We start from the raw sequence: 9,516 nt of genomic DNA, 5'->3' as shown, positions 1-9,516 counted from the left end.
CAAGACTTGGAAGTTTTTGAAAATTTGAGTCAATCCCAACCAGATGGTTGGATTACTCTCTTAGACCGAGCGTAATGCACTGGAGGATAACACATGTAGACTTTATAAACAAAATTATTATGAGGTTGAAGACCGGGGCAAGTTGGTGTTTGACAATTTAAGCACCAACCTTCTCTCATAGCTCATCTCTTACGTGCGTAGGAACTCTTACCTAATCCAGGAATGATTTTCGGTATATGTGTCCATATCTTAAGTTACAGTTCTCTAGGAAGTACTTGCACACGATCATTGAAACTGATCCATCTAGTCTTGCTAGGTGGAGGGTTTTTGTTTACTACATAAGACATTTTTGAAAAGTTATTTCGAAACGAAAGAGATTTAGAAGGGGAAAAGATTTAAACGAGAGGGGAAAGATTTTTAAGAAAGGAAAATTTTGGTTACTCCGAGGCATATAATTTTCATTTTTATATTTTCTAGTTTTGAAAACTATAGAGAGATGTTTTAAGAAACTCGAACTAAAAAATTATGATTCTAGATGCTACTACTTGAAAACAAATCATAACAGATAATCTTAGGTAATTTTTGTGTCGGCTCTGTGGAGAACCCAATCTAGACAGACAGAGCTTCAGCTACGTGAGTTGGGAGATTTACTGCGCAAGACATGGAATGTCCTGACCTGGGGGAATAGCTCGGTGATATAGGCGACCCTTAGTAAGCAAAGCTGATCTCAGACCGCCCCTAGATTGTGTTGTTCTAGGGGTTGGTTTGTGTAAAATTCATTGCCCATTTTAAAAAATCACTTAACTATTGATGCATCGAGAATTTATCATTAATAACACAAAGAAAACAAACATTTTTGGAAAAGAAGTGTAAAATAAAGAAAAGAAAAATTGTATACTCGCTCCATAGGTTCACACTTACTCCAACGATGAGTAAAAAGTGTTTTACAAAGAATATGCGAGATATACTGTGGACTAAGGCTCTAGCACTTACAACCACACCTTCCAAGTTTAGAGGTCCGGTTACCTTATTGATGTATCCCCTTAAAGGAAAAGATGGACTGGAAAAGGAAAGGAATACATCAGAAAAGATTAGTAAATCCTCTTAGATAGGATGATTAAGAAAGAGTTTTTAGTGCTCCAGCTTTGTTAGCATCACTTGTTGCTTCAAAGGCTATGTTTGTCGATTTAAGATTTGGAATAGCTTGACTTGGGAACACACCTTTCTGGGTTTTATCTTGGGCTAACAAGTTCAAAGATTGTTGCATGGATACTAGGATTTGGGTTTACTGTTGCATAACAGATAACATTAGTTCGGTGGGCTTATATGTTTGGACACTAGTTGATGGTGTAACGGGAACTAGGTCTCTTTGGTTGTTGATAGTTGGGTTTTGATAGTTATGGTTAAACTGGGATAGAACCAATGCTCTGTTCTGATTGTTATAAGTACTTTGTCCTTATCTTTTTCTGAATGTATTTGTAGGTTTGTTGAAACCTGGTGGTGTTTGGTTTTGTGGAATGTTGGTCTATGCAAAGTTTGGATGTTGTCTCCATGGTACATTTTGTACATTGAAAGCACATACTTCTTCTGGTTGAAGTGATGATAGGTTTGTGATCAAGGGACACGTGACATCTATATGATTTAAGCTTAGACAGAAATTGCATGGTGAGGTATTTATGTTCATAACAGGATGAAGGGTTTGGTCTTTTTGTTTGGTTATGAGGGCATCTATTTTTCTTGTGAGGGTTTCGATTAAGGTTTTGATTTTTGGATCTAATTTCACCTAAAAAATACCACTAGCCTTAGATGTATTGGGTTGGGCTGTTATGGAATTATTTATGTCGCCCCAATGGGTACTCTTTTCAGCTTGGTTTTCAAGAAAGTTTAAGGCTTCAGTTGCACCTCTATCTAAAAAGTTACCATTACTCATGATGTCGAGGGTTACTTTGTGTTATGGGAGAAGGCCTTTGAAGAAATAGTGAACAAGAGTGGATTTTTCTAGTTTATGGTGAGGACATAAATGGAGTAGGTTGAAGAATCTATCCCATGCTTCGGAAAATGTCTCACTCGGACTTTGTCTGAAGAACTGTATCTTGCTTCTTATCTCTTCTATTTTCTTTGGCGGAAAGTATTTCTTCATGAAGGAGAACACAACCTTTTCCCATGTATCGAAAGAGTCGACCTTCTGTGAAAGAAGCCAAGCGTGACTCTTACCAGCTAAAGTGAAAGGAAACACTCATAGCTTAACCTGATCATTAGTGACGGCCGGATGATGAAAAGTATTACATACTTCATGTATCTAGAGTAGATGCTCGTACGATAACTCGTGTTCTAACCCGTGGAAGATGGGTAGAAGATTGAACACGTTCAGTGGAATGTGAAAATCACTCGTGAGCGGTGTGAGTTGTATACAAGATGGAGGCCCATCTTGCAACAGTGTGCAGAAGTTGGAGAGAGGCTCTTCAGCTTGCACTACTTCGTCAGCCATCTTATAAGATGGAGGACTAGAAACAGGAGATTATCTAAGGCGACGAGCTCTCTTACATGAGTAATTTTTATTCTAGCTAATACTAGAAGTGCCTGAACGCAATATCATACAGTTTTAGCAAGACCCCAAAACTATCCTAACATGTGCAAACGGTGCAATGTATGCTCAAGAATTTGAAATTTGTTTTTGCAAGAATAGAGTTTTGACAACTTTGCTTTTGGTCTATATTTTACTATGCCATGTTCAAAGGAACAATTCAGTGCTAAACTAGGATGGCTCTACTACACGTCTCAGAAGAGTAGGCAGTCACTTCACCAAGTGTTGTGCTACCAAGAATCTCACTCACGATGAATCTGGGGGAGGGGAGTGAGGAAGGTAGTTGGTCCACCAGAATTTGGTAACTGATTACTCTAAATCCTCGTGGCTATATTTTTGTCTTTTTCTAGAGGAGCGTGACTACTTTGGGCTCTAGTTGATTGATTTTAATTTAATTTTTTAGTCTAGGGCTTTCAAGAATCAAGCAACGTCCAATTTACCTACATTGGGGAATGCCTTTCCAATGGTTGTTATGTGGCTCGGGTTCAGCCTTATGCGCGAATGTAAATGGCAGTGTGGAAATTAAATTTCAAATAATCACGTAAGTATGCTTGAACACACAAGGTATCCTCTTACTAGGGCTTCAAGGAGGTTTAAAATTTACCTCACAAACCGTCCTTACACGCTGCTTGAGGAGAAGGCGATGTCAGTTGGCGCGTTATTTGAGAATCAGGCCCAACCTTTCGAGTTTTACCCTGTTTTAAGTTACATTAAAGGCCCACTTAAAAATCCCATAAGTTGGGTTTTTGATAATTTATACAACTTTGCCTTCAAGGGCCCAAAATTAAAACTAAACTAATATTATACTAATCTAATAGATTAACTAGTTTTAGATTGATAATCTAGAATAACTAGAGTCAAATAGACTTAGAGTGTTGATTACCAAGTGGATTCAAAGTGTGTGAGTTATGATTCACAACTTGCCTCACACACTTGAACTTCCCAAGACAATGGAAACTTTAATCCCTTGGTAAGTATACAACTTCAGTCAAGTTTAACTCATGTTCATCATAAGGAATCAATCAAAAACAAAAAGTTTCCTAATTTTTTTCGTTTTTCTTTTTATCTCTAACTATTTCAAACAAGTTCCACTTATTTATCCTACTCTATTACAAAATATGGGCTCAAAGTGTAACTATTCATCAAAACCAATCTGCTTATTTGCCAAAAAAATTGGACCCCATGTGGTGGTGGTGATTAAGCCCTAGCTTCTAGCTAGATCGCCCGGTCGGCTCACCGGGAAGTGAAGTTAGATCCTTCATTGTATCTTCAGCTCCTCTCCATCTTGTTGGTCCCGCACCCTGATTTACAAAAAAGTAGATTAGTACTGAAAAACAACAAAATAAAATGATGAAAAATTGAAAAAAAATAGAAATTGAAAGATGAGAATGATGTTTCCTTATTAGATTCTCAACCAAGCACTCTTGCTCCTTCAATCCATGACTGCGGCTCTATTTAAACTGATGTAAGTAGTGTGTAACTTCAAAGAGTATTGTAAGAAGTGAGGTTCATCCTAAATTATTTAGAGTTAGAGTGTGGGAGTTGTGAAGAAGAAAGGTAGACTATTGGTATAGATTAGATTGGTTTTAAGCTAATGAAAACATGAAAGCTGTAGTTGTTAGTTTTGAAATGACATGAAAACATTAAAGAAAGATTGATTGAAGATTGAAATAACAACAAGAAGATAAGATAGAAGATTGAAATAAGAACAAGTAAAATAACAAGTTTTAATTAAAAGGAAATGAAGAACAATAAAGTAAAGGACTTGAATTGAAAAACTAGACAAGAAATTAAACAAACCAAATGGTTTGGACCCTAAAACAATGGATGCTTTCTCTTTCCCTTACTTTTGGATTATATACCCCTACTTTTGCCTTTTACAAATTTGCCCTTCTCCATTACAAATGAGACACCTCACACTTCACTTTTTCTTTTGCTTTTTGATTTCTTCTTGACCAAGGTAGGTTTTGGAAGAATGTCATATTTTGAGATAAGGGCCTCCATTTCTAGTCTTTTGAGTTGAGGGATTTGACTTTTGACTTTGACTTGTTGACTTTGACTTTTTCAGCACTTATCCATAGCAGCTTCTGGTCTTCATAATAATCGTGATTAAGAATCCTTTTGGTGCTAAGACGCAGCTTTTATGATAAGTGGTATGAAATACTCTATAACTTGAAAAAGACAATAAAAGCTGAGTTTTCTTTTCGTTAAGCGTAAGAAAGGTTGTAATGTAGCAATATAAGGGTAATAAAACTCATATTTGGGAGCTGATCAGAAATATATATACATAGGTTGATAGATTTAATTAGTTCGCTGTGGAGTAAACTTAATGAATTAATAAATAATATTTTCTGAAGCAACTTTCTTATATGTTTGTGAGGTTCTGGATGAATTTACTTGTAGTGGTAGCAATTGGTTGTTAGAGTTGGACGTAAGATTACTCTTGTTAGTATCTTTTACAAATTTCAGCTGTCATTGATAGGACACTTTGTTCCTCTTTCATTAGGGATAAATCATAGATAAAGGGAGGTCCAACAAAAGGGGAAATTGTATATGTTTAGTCCACTTATATAAAACAACTTTATGGTACTTATATCTAAGCGGTTTGCTTATTTCCTTTTACTAGCATATCTTACCACACTTCTGCTCAGCCTGACTGCTATTAGTTTTTTGGTTTCATATATGTTCCTGTTTGTCTCGACTTAATTGCATTTTACGCTGTCTGTGTTTGAATGTTCTATGTTTTTCAAATAGGTTTTCAAGAAATTGAGAAAGTAGTGACAACAAAACATTTTATGCTTATCTTTGTCAAAGGATATAGATTCATATCTTGCGTTTTGTTAAGGTAAATTTCATCTTTTAATTTTGGTGTCCCTGATGTATCTTATAAAGTTCGAGGTCGGTCTATCTTTTCTTTTACATCAATGAATTCCAAGTTTTAGTATCAAGTGTTCACATACAATTGTTGGAATTGTTGAATTGAAACATGCTTCTATAGGAATGTTCACTTTATATAGATTGTGATCTTTATTTCTTGAAAGGTCTGATTCGGCTAAAAAAAATATCTAAAATGACTAGCTAGACACTTGACTGAGACATCTAGTTAATGATTATTTTCTTCAGAAGTTGATATCTATTAAAATTCAATTAATCGTGATGTGAGTTATCTGACAAGGATTGGAAGAGCAAATAACTATATAAAGTCCAATTTCATGATGATAGATATACATAGTTATGTTGACATATGATTCAACATGGTGAAATTGAGGTTTGTAAGAATTTACTTCAAGTAACAGCCCATAGAGCCGGTTAATTAAACTTCCCATTTATACCAATATTCATTCTGGACTAGGCCATGTTCTTGTCTTTCATTGTGCAATTGAGATTGGAAGATGGAACTTCACAGGAGAACCAACAAAGACCAAGAAGTAAGCTTAAAAAAATGTTGCCATGGCTACTTGGTCTATGCTTAAAGAACGTATGTGTATCTGCTTCCCCTTTTTTTATTTTGCACAATTGATTTTGGTTGATGTGAGTTTTCAGATGTTACCTCTACTTTTTTCATAATGTTGGAATTCATTGTTGTTACCTCTACTTTTCTCAACTAAGATGACAATTCAAGGTAGTATTTATAGTGGTAGAGAAGTATTAGAGTTGATATGCTTGTTGTTTTACGTGAAAATTGCTTGTTCACGCTTAGTTGATATGCACTACTTAATATATTTGTATCACTAACACTGAGTTAGCTTTCTTGTATTTAAGTTTGTGGAGCAGATGACAACTTGGATAGAGACGAAGGAGATATGGAGCAACTAGTTGTCAGTCGGGGGGATACGTAAACCCCTGGTTAGTTTTTTCCTTTTATCTATTTTAAATTGAACTTTTCAGTAGTATTGTATGTTGGCTGAATTTAGGCGCGCATTAAGTCATGCTAAAGTAAGTGCTTTCATATTTTTTTTTACTTTTACTTAGTCAAGTATTGATTCATAGCTGGCATAGTTAGGTATAACTTTTTTTTTCCCTAGAGGTGGGGTTTTACCCCAAAATAGTTCCCATTTCAAAACCGTTTCCTTTGAAATTCTGCATTAAAGAATCATGTTAGTTTCTTAAGGAAAGGTGCATGCATACAGAAAAGGGTACTCAGAGTATGTTGAAATTGGTGCTGGAGGTATTCTAACCATTCCCAAGGGTACTTAGTTTCAATTATGGTTTGCCATAATTTGTTGGTAAGTACTAAGTACTCAAGTTTGATTGCTTTTCTTCAATTTCATAGCTATTTGATTTTATCTTTGTGGATAACAATTGGGTAGTGCTCTTTTTTACTTAGGTGATTATATCAATAGGTCCATATATCATCTGGTTTCAAGTTTCAATTATCCTTTGTTTTATGTAGGCTTTCCGTAACTATTGTATATTCCAAGCCTTTCTTCTGTTCATACTACATAAGTCTAAGTTCATCCTCAAAATTTTTAGTGGTTGTAGTAAACCTATAAAATGTTGCTTGAACTTCTTCCTTACATTGTTAGGTGGCCTTGTTGATTTCTAGAGAAGTTGCAATTGCTTTTCGCCTTGGTGTAGAGGTACTTCTAGAATCCTCTATGTACAATTCCCCCTTCCCCTTCTTCATCTAATACCTCTTTTACACGCTTTAGGTAGCAATTGATGTTGGAGGTTGTGTTTTGTGGATACTCATGGGTTACTGCTACTGGGCTGGGTAGACCTACAACCTATAAAATCAGGTAATGTCTTTGTGATCTTTCTTCTTTCTCATTTGCATTACAATGTTCATATAAAATTTGGTGCAAGTTTACTACATGTTCTTCGCTATGTGCCTTATGCAGATATTTAGGCGCCTAATGCCATTGAATGATTTTTCTTTGTGAGTGTGATTGTGGGTGCTTTGCTGTTGGAATATATTATACTGAACCTTGTGCATACCAAGGGTGCATTAACAAACCTGAATATGAAGATATGGCTCTTGGAACCTGACAACAAATTGAAACACGCAATCCACATGCATTTGCTCCAGAAATTGTACGTCATGTGACGGCATCCCCAACAAAGAGTGGAGTAAGGACTCTCTTTCTAATGTCTCAAAATGGGGAGGGTGCGTGGCAAGAATTCCACGTATCGTGATGAATTCAATTCTATGTAAGTTTGATTTAATTTGTAAATTGGGATTTGGATTGGTGGCTATGTTCTCATAATAATACTTAATTGATGTTGTTTAATTGATTGATGATTTTGTTTATTGTTATTCATTTGTTGATCAAGTTTGTCGAATGTGATATCTCTATAAGAGAATAATTGTATGTGTTAGACCTAGATGTGCAGGGTGGAAACAATTTGGCCCAGGAAAAAAAATATGGCTAGATGTGTAGGGTGGAAACAATTTGGCTAATTTTTTTTTTGTTTACTGGCTACAGATTACTAACGGATATTTCCGTTACAAAAACCATTTGTAATAGCAAGTGACACATCTATTGCTAACGGATATAACCGTGACATACAAAATTTGTTTCCCGCTAGAAAAAAGTAACTGAAGCATGCCAAACTTTACTAACACATATCCGTTAGAAATGACCAATTTAAATGGGTTATCAACAATTGACTATCCGTTACAAAGAATTTTAGTAACGGATATAGCCGTTACTAAAGTTAATTTTACTGACGATTGTATCCGTTACTAAATTTGGCCTAAGTGAGTGTGACGCCCCAGAGCTAACAAATATAAACGTTAGTAAAAATATAAGTAACGGATATAGCCATTGGTAAACACCCTTTTTTGCGTAGTGAATGGAAAAAACAACCTAGTTAACTGGAGATCCCAAAATCTAGGTTCAAAGGGCCAACTGAATTATGTTTTGTGACTCAGTTAGCACTGGAGAGTAATACTATATACTCGAACCCATTCCTATGTTAAGACGGTGCATATCTGCTGTGAGAACAATGATAAGTTAAACTTTTAATTATTTACTATATCTTGGAAAGTTATGTTATCCAAATGGAGTATTGCAGAATACTCTTTATAGAAATCACCTATGTTACTGCAAAGTGGGGTTGCTTCTATGAGAATTTTAAAGACAAATGTCTCAGAAGCACTATCTTAAATCAAGAAGTGTTTAAGGCGGTCCAAAATTTACACAAACGTGAAAACCAACTGTGTTCGAGAAGGTATTGCGTGAAAATGATTTTCTTGGTTTATACAAACTGCTGACAGTTAATTGACATTAATTGAAGTCTACTGATTGTTCAATTAAATCCGATTGTCTTTCACTAAGGCAGGTTCAAGGGCTCCCATGCTACTTGACTTGATACGATAACTTTTCATTTGTAAGAGAACAACTATCCGATGTTTACGATTGAAAAAACCAAAATTTTCATTCATGTGGGGGATTGTTAGAAAAATGGGTGTTTAATTAAAAGTTCAAAGTGTAGTGAACACATGGAACTTGAATTTGCACAAATCCATTGAAAAATAAATGAGTAATTTGTCTCCCAAGTTACCCTACTTGAGATGAAATGGTTGAGAAATGAGTGAAAAATACTTAGTCCCACATGGGAAGAACACCAAAGAGTTGTTGAGTTTATAAGGCCTAATTGTGGCTACTTGGGTTGGGCCCCAACGGGTACCACTAATTTTCTGTGAAGACGGAACGCAGTCAAGCTCAACAAGAAACACGCACGCGTGTCGCCGTTGGCGTCCGATCGGTCGGCTGGGCTTAGACTTGGACTTGGGCTTGGGCTTGGGCATGGCTAGGTGGTGTGTAATGTATATTATTTTTGGATAACCAATTTCTTAACACGGCCCAATCTGTTTGGGCCCATAAGGCTTAACAATTTCATTTGAAACAGTAAAGAGAGAAAACCTTTTCGAAATGGTGTAATGGTTTGAAACATTGTATTATGCTGAAAATGTGCGACCTTTCGAA

Source organism: Coptis chinensis, chromosome 2, assembly GCF_015680905.1.
Source record: "Coptis chinensis isolate HL-2020 chromosome 2, ASM1568090v1, whole genome shotgun sequence".
Classification (NCBI taxonomy): Eukaryota; Viridiplantae; Streptophyta; class Magnoliopsida; order Ranunculales; family Ranunculaceae; genus Coptis; species Coptis chinensis.
This window is presented reverse-complemented; position numbering follows the sequence as displayed.